We start from the raw sequence: 8,778 nt of genomic DNA on the forward strand, positions 1-8,778 counted from the left end.
AATTAAATATTATTGTAATAAATATTTTACAAAGTCAATATTAACAAAGTTTATAATGTTGGTATATGTGTTGTGATAAATCTAAGTTTGTTTCTCTGTTGTTAAGCGCAAAGCTACAAAATGGGCTTTCCATCACAGGTATCAAAACCCGGTTTTTAGCGTTATAAATCTTCAGACTTACTGCTGAGCTGTTTGAGCAAATGAATGTAGGAATTATGTATTTTTTACATTTATTTTTCTAGTATGTTCTGATATCTTCCAATTACTTTAATTTTCAATAATTTTCTACTTTTTTGTCTTTGAATAATACATTAATATTTTATTGATTAACAGTTCTGACCACTTAGATAATGTGCAATCCGGTGATATGTTATGATTGGTCAGAACAGTGCTTCTAAAACTGGGAGCCCCCATGCTAGCTCATCACTTCCTGAAGGTTAAAGTGTGTACAGGCCAGTCGTGAATTAAGACACCAACGAACAATGGCCGGCGTTTTATCTTTCGTCTCAGCCTTGCTTCCCTTATCCTTATTGTTTTTTGTCCCTTCTACATATAAAGAAATCCCTATAGCAACTGAAACCTTTAGCTATGAATATGACTATATAATCGGTAAGTTATTATCTCTTTATTTTACGTAGACATGTCTGATAATCTAATTTCTGTTACAACTCTAATATAATAAGCTTAACAATTTTAACATTCAGCTTACTATATTATGTAGGTGATAATAGGTGATGCTTATTTTATCGCTAAAGTAATTAACTTGTTTGCTTAGTAAGAAGAAAATTTATGTTACCTATAAACGTATTTTCACTATAATGTGCTTAGCTTGATGTCTACATCAAATAATAGTTAAATTGGATTTAGCTTCACAAATAATAAGCAAATAATAAATGTATAAGTATAATTATTCTGTTAGACGTTTGAAGCCCATCTTAAGCCAAGGTTTCATACAAATACGTGTGCATTGATGTATAAATCTAAAACAACGTTTCGTCACGGCATGGATGTACTCAAAACTTCGCATTGATTTATCAAAATAAGAAGTTTATTACTTTAATTAAATTTAATTTAACGAATTGTTAAAATCTCAGAAACAGTATTCTTGAATTCATTTCTATTTAGTACGAAATACTACAGAAACAACCAAATAAAGTTGTTTTAAAAAGAGTGCTCCGAAATAATAACACACACAATCATATTCTTTTTTTCTTCTTTTTTTGGTATAGTTGGAGCAGGATCAGCTGGTGCAGTCGTTGCTAATCGTTTATCGGAAGACCAGAGTATTAGAGTTCTTCTTCTGGAAGCTGGTGGCGATGAGAATGCTGTGACAGACATCCCTCTAATGGCAGCCAACATCCAACAGACCCCACTAGACTGGAAATACTTGACTGAACCCCAGGAATTATCCTGCTTTGGTCTAAAAGAGAGGGTATTGGTTTTACAGCTTGTTATGATTGTAATTTGTTGTTGTTTTATGTTGAACGTGATTTTTTAGACACATGTTCAGTATATATGCTACTGATTATTGCATTGCAAAATATTTCTAATGATCCAAATTTCTCTATTTCTTTCTAACATTAGATAAGACCATGAGGTGACCTTCGTATACATAATATCAAACTTCATCTCTAGATAATGAATGTGTGTGTGACAAGCAAGTTTGTGAAACGAATCAGGAAGTAAAAAAAGTAACATATTTATTAGTCACATGTTAAACATATTACTATTAATTCAAATGTTTCACTAGTATGGCATGCAAATGTTTCATCTTGTTATGTTATTTAATGAGGCGAGAGGCAGATTGAATAATATTATTTTTTCAGGGCATCAAGCTCATTCTTATCTCTTCTGTAGTTAAAAGACATTTTTAAATCACCTAAACATTTTACTTTAACTTAGAGTAGGTTGGTATATTTTGTTATTGTTTTTTTCACGTTGTATATTTTCATTGTATACGGTTTGTGTTGTTATTTCCAACTGCTTTTTCGTTTGAAAATGTTCAGAAATAGATTGGGTAAGTTTCTCATTTGGTAACAATTTCACTAGATAAATTACCAGGTTAAGAAGTGGTATCACAGGCGGCGACAACCTCAGTAAACAAATCGTTTGGTTATGAACTATTGTTAGCCAATTAGAGGACTTTTGGATAGTTAAACCAATGAAATTTATGATGTGAATAGGTCAAAAGAATGCAGATTTTGAAGAATCACGAGGTAGTTGTGCATTGAATATAATAGTGATTAAGGTTTCGAGTTAAGTTTAACTTATAAAATCCGTTTGTATGTTCCTGAGGGCATCAACAGGAAGTTTCTAACCAACCGCTTAGATATTTGTATATTTATATATTTTAGTCTTTAAAGCAAACATTACATTTTAGAAATACGGTTTCGTAAAAATTGAGGTAATTGTATTATCAACTCTACTTGAAGTTCGCGTCCTTTTGATTATCTAAAAGGCACCATCGTTCACATTTTGATCTGTCAGTCTGGGTTAAATATTTTTTTAGTGTTAGTTAAATCGTCCTTATAATAATTATTTATTTGCCCCTATTTTTTCCAAATTAAGGCTCACTCTATCGAGACTTGTTGATTAATTTAACGAAACATCTTAGCTGTTCTAACTAAAAGTGAGGTAACTTTGAAAAATGTAATGTTGTGTTTCACGCCAGAAAAGTCGTTGGCCACGTGGAAAAGTTCTCGGTGGATGTAGTGTCCTCAACTACATGTTGTACATTCGAGGGAATCCTCGGGATTACGACAGATGGGACAGAGATTATGGGGCCTATGGATGGAGCTGGCGAGATGTGTTCCCGTACTTTATAAAGTCAGAAGATAACAGAGATCTGAATTTTATTGCCAATGGTAAGTGCGCAATAAGAACTCTATTCCTAAAGTAATGCATGCAATAATCTATTAGTTACTAGACCACCGAAATGAAGGTTTATTTTGAGATAATTTAATTAAATATTTCAATCAATTCGTGTTATTCATAACTCAAGAAAATATATTTGATTGTTGAGCGGGTGTAAAAGGAAAGACCGTTTCATTTTTCAAAAAAGTAAAGTCAGAGTTTTCAAGTATTGTGATTAGTAAGGAAAGACCACAACATAATGCCAACCGTTTCGTTGTTGTTTTTTATAGAGAATTATATACAAACCATCCGTTTCGTTGTTGTTTTTTATAGAGGATTATATACAAACCATCCGTTTTGTTATTGTTTTTTATAGAGGATTATATACAAACCATCCGTTTTTTATAGAGTATTATATACAAACTGTCCGTTTTGTTGTTGTTTCGTAGAAAGCTGCAGAATTTGAAGAGAATCGTGAAAACAAAGAGATCCCAGCTGAGAAGGTAAAAAAAGGACTTTCGGTTACGTTTGAAGATGACATTAGGGAAACCAAGACAGACCACTTCCAGACACTCCAAGGAAGTCGGAAAGTTGATCACTGGCAAGCCAGAGGCAAGTTTGAGAAGAAAACATCAGTGAGTAAATAATACTAGAGTAAGAGCAGCTTTTACTGAATATCATGTGCAAGTTACGAACACCAGAAAATAGAATTATTTAAAGGAGTGTGCTGTTCATCTATACACCACTAAAACTCTGAGATTGTTTGTTTGTTTGTGTGCTTGTCTGTAATTAAATACAGTGAAAACGGCGCACAATAGCGCCATATTTGTAATGAATTGAGAATAGAGGTAAGAACAGAAACAGAATAAAACAAATTTCGTTAAAATCGGGCCACAGGTTACCGAGTTAACGCCGTTTTCGGGTCACTTTTATGAAAATTTCTAGCATGAGTAATTTTACATGACACTACCGTTCGCACTCTTTACGAAATTTCTTTGTTCAAATCTATTTCCCTGTCAATGTTCCCATTTTCATTAAACAGTGTAAGATGATAAAAACAAGATCTTGGAGAATTTCTCAATAATGTGCCTTGGTTATGGTAGGTAATTCGATGAAAAAATAAAGTATTACTGTTTCTTATTTGTAGAAGGTTTAAATTGAAGTCTGTTAAATTTGGATGAATATGCTGTGGAAGAAACTTGTGTATATGTGACTTGTGTCTATTTTCCAAACGGATATCATTCTTAATTTTATTGCATACTGTTGTCTAGAGTAAGTGGGCAGCTTTTCCACTGATCTTTGTGTTCATGGATTATCATCTGTAAAAAAGCCGTTTGCTTTACTTACCACGAATGGGGTACACATATTACAGTTCTCTTTCCGGATGGTGCTTCAAGTTGATCCATATTTCTTTGTTCTCAGATGCTATCAAGTGCGAGGGATATTCCCATTTTGGAAATTTGAAATTTTCGATCTGAACACATCGTGTATGCATATTTTGTAATGGAATGGGCTGTTGCATAACCTTCCCAAAAGCGATCAAGTTTCTGTGGCATCACACTACCTATTAAATGCCAAAAAAGTCAAACTGTAGTTCTGAAACATATTATTCCACCACGGCTTTATATCGGCTGTGGTTGTCACGTCACTTCTTGATTTCTATATTCAAAATCCTTTTAATATAACACACTCAGATCTATGTTTAGAAACTCTCTCTGCTAAAGTCCAACGAAAACACATCTATACTAGACAAAGAAAGGAATATAAATAATAAAAATATATCGCGCTGTTAGTTCAGAATGACAGTTTACCAGTGCAATATCCCACAATTCTAGATTACCTACATCAAAGATAATTTTCAAGGCGGTAAACTCTGAACTCATACCAACAAATACAATATTCTGTACCATTCTCTGAAACGAGTACATCTTCACTGCAGGAAGACTTGCTATAGAAACAGGGTCAAGCAAGTATAAGTCTTCATAAAACAATGGTTGTGGTATGTCATTTTTGTCTTAGTTATAGGATTAGCGCATTAGTGCATTTTATCTACAAGGACGTTAACTAACTAAATGCAGAACACCTGCATGAAAATTTAGAAATTATTTGAATGTGCCTAAATAAATATATATTCTTCACTAGTTGTGGAAGGGTTCAATAACACAATTTCTCAACCACCACATTAAAATTACAACCACATATTTTGCCCGTTGCATACCCTTTTTATAAAGTTTTCTCCTTAACACAAGAGCTCTTTAAACTCTAAAGCACTGTATGAATGCAAAGTTTCCTGGATGATTACTACAGAACGAGGATGTTTTGTTCTAAAGTCGAGTCAATTACTAGTAAAGCATCTTTGCCTTTGAAACATGATCAAAGGATTCAACACGCCAGTTAGATGTGAAAAGCTAAATTTTGGAAGCCATAGATACGCTCGCTATATTCTACTGTCTGTAAGTAGATCACACTTTCTCAACACATGGTCCCAATACTGGTATGTTGGTCAATATCATCTTTCTAACTGTTACGGGTTTGTTAAAAAACAACAAAAAACATAGATTATTTTAAGTGTCATTTAGTGCTACTCTTGTATTATGTTCTTTTTTTGTTGTTTTTTGTAGAGGATTATATACAAACCATCCGTTTTGTTGTTGTTTTTTATAGAGGATTATATACAAATTTTTCACATACAGATGAATGTTGCATTCCAATCACTCGAAGCTAGGGAAGCCAGGTGAGATGTATGTTTCTAAAACTTATGGAAAATGTAACAGCACAGTCCAGTTATTTTGTAAGAGTAAACAAAGGCGGATTGAAGGAAATAATAACATAAAAGAAAACGAAATCCAAACTGAATTAGGCTCAAAATATTTTAACATTCAAATTACATTAAAGAAATTCGTGAGATATTCTTTTTTAAGTCTAGAAAATGTGTCAGAGGGACGAAACTTTATTTTAAGTTAAAATCACCCTCGTCAGTAAGTTATCTATTACTATCCCAATAATCGCACATTTTATGTACTTTATAGTTAGCTAATATTTTTATGTAAGCAGTAACTTCCAAGTCTGTAATCAGTGAATGGAATAATAAGTTAGATATTTAAAACATACATTTATAAATTATAGATATTTAAACAAATACGATTATTTTTATAGGAATTTTGAAGAAACGCAGGCTAGTTTAAGGTCTCTAGATGAAAATTTTCAAACAGCTAAGGTTGTTTTGGAGAGAATCCTAGCGGAAAGTATAAGCTCTAAAAAGGACATCGTTGACCTTGAATCACGTCTTCTGGATTTGCTTCAGGTATCAGACTTTAATTTTTTGTTATTCCTACGTCATGAATAAACAGCCAGTGACGGATTATGGACCTAAGGCCCTAGTGGAGGCTTCAGAACTAAATTTCACAAATAAGTCAAATACAATGTAATACTATTTATTAATTAAATTTGAGCAATACACAAACACGACCGACCGATGAGTAGATAATATAAAAAAAAACCATTAATTATAATATTTATAATAAACATAAAGTAATGACAGTGATTTTTGTTAAAGACCATGCAAATATTTATGAAAGAACAGGCTGTAAGAACATGTTAATTGAAAATTACAAAATAATAGGTTCATATGAAACGACTAAAATCTCTCTTGTCATAGTGACGTAGTTGCAAACATGGTTTTGGTTTTGAATTTTGGGCACAGCTACACGAGGGTTATCTGCGCTAGCCATTCCTAATTTAGCAGTGAAAGACTAGAGGGAAGGCAGCTACTCATCACCATCCACCGCCAACTCTTGGGTTACTCGTTTACCAACGAATAGTGGGATTGATCGTAACTTTATAAGCGCCCCCCCCCATGCCTGAAAGGGCGAGCATGTTTGGTGGGACGGGGATTCGAACCCGTGATCCTCAAATAGCGAGTTGAGCACCCTAACCACCTGGCCATGCAAGGCCCTTTTGATTGAGACGTAAAGCTTTTGATTATTATGTTTTTTTGTTTTGTTTTTTTCATTTTTCTCTTAGACAGATGCCGCTTCGATCCGGGAGGGCTCGGGGTAATTGTACCAATTTGCCCTACCCTTAATTATAATTATCATATTCAATTTCAAAAACAAAGTTAATAATACTGTTCATAAGAGGCAAAGGGTTAATACTTTGTTTTATTTCAATTAAAATGTTATTTTAAATATTAAGTGGTATGTGACGTAAATGTATAACTAAGTTCAATTTCAAATTGTTACTGGTCTAGTCATTCTCTTTTTGAATACTGTGCGTCTTGGTAATAGCCCTGCAAAATATTTTACATTGCAAATGGCTCCTTAGTAAGACTGTCATATTTATAGCATACTCATCCTCTCTGAGTGTTACCCATAACACCCATCTAGTGTAAGAGGACAGTGGTTGCACAGAAATCCATTGGTGGTGCATCTGGTGACTTGACCACTAAGTTATTCTGTAGAATAACCACCTCATTCTCCAGCTGACAAATTCAATTTTTCATATTGAAATGAAATGTTTGAAACAATTATTTTCAGCAAAATTTAATATCAACTAATCTGAAATTTCTAAAAAGGAACATTTCTCGCAGCGAAGATATATATGTATATCATTGTTTGTTGGTTTAGATACCAGGGCCAAATATAAAACTGACTCAAAAATCACCTGATAGTTCTGAAAATGGTATAGTGGTGATATAATTTTAAACCGGCTGCCAACTAGATGTTATAAAACACTTTAAAGGATTCTATTAACTATTGTTTAGAACTGAAACCTAAAAATCTCAAAATATAATGAGCTCATATCTGAGAGGTAATTACTCGGTTTTAGAATTTATATTGCTTTAAAAAAACAAAAGAATCAAGTTAGCATAATACAAGTATTCATTTATTAGCTACTATACCCCGGGAAGATGCTTCTTTTTACAAGTATTCATTAGGTGCTATACCCTGGGAAGAGGCTTTCTTTTAGAAGTATTCAATAGATGCTATGCACTGGGAAGGGGCTTCTTCCTACTAGAAATGTTTAATTATTATATATCATATTTACCACTATTGCGTAGGAAGACACCTACAGAGAACTAGTAACCAAAGCATTTACTTATGGTGACTCTACTTTAAATAAACAGTGTCCTTTTGTTTTGAAAGAATAATATAAACAAACGATCATAATGCATGACCGTGTTTTTAAGTATTACTCTCCATAGTAATGTTAATAAGATATTACCTGAAAATAACAATATATAAGGGCGACCAGGACCACATTTTGAAAGGTGAACAATGACCACAACTTCATCAGTGGGTAATTAAAGAACTGAAAGTTGCTCCATTCTACAATAAAATACCGATATGGTATTATGTAATGAGCTGCACTGAGTTGATCTACTTCAAAAATGTAAACAATAAAGGTTATGATGATCCGCATAGATGTAAACAATAAAGGTTAGGATAATCCACAAAGATGTAAACAATAAAGATTATGATGATCCGCATAGATGTAAACAATAAAGGTTAGGATAATCCACAAAGATGTAAACAATAAAGATTATGATGATCCGCATAGATGTAAACAATAAAGGTTAGGATAATCTACAAAGATATAAACAATAGAGGTTAGGATAATCCATAAAGATATAAACAATATTCAGTTCGATTATACCAAATTTGGCGGCGGCAGCGGGGGGGTGGGGGTGTAGGAGGGTGAAGGTTGTTGTTGACTAGTACTATGCGCAGATAGCCCTTGCGTAGCTATGCGCGAAGATTCTGAAATAAACACACAATCCATTAGAGCTGCATCAGAGGATTTGCTGTGATTCTAGTTTCTTCGGAAATATTTCTCATAGAAGCAACTGTTTGCTTCGATGTGTGACTATAAAGGTGTGGACGTTTTGTTTATTTGTTTGTTTGTTATGGATTTCGCGCAAAGCTA

The 8,778-nt window shown here is 33.3% G+C and overlaps 1 pseudogene; it reads left to right on the plus strand.

Annotated features, from left to right (window-relative positions):
* Positions 1-482: 482 nt before the first annotated feature.
* LOC111089116 overlaps positions 483-8,778 on the plus strand; it is a 17,183-nt pseudogene continuing 8,887 nt past the window's right edge.

Source organism: Limulus polyphemus, unplaced genomic scaffold, assembly GCF_000517525.1.
Source record: "Limulus polyphemus unplaced genomic scaffold, Limulus_polyphemus-2.1.2 Scaffold112, whole genome shotgun sequence".
In the NCBI taxonomy this organism is placed as follows: domain Eukaryota; kingdom Metazoa; phylum Arthropoda; class Merostomata; order Xiphosura; family Limulidae; genus Limulus; species Limulus polyphemus.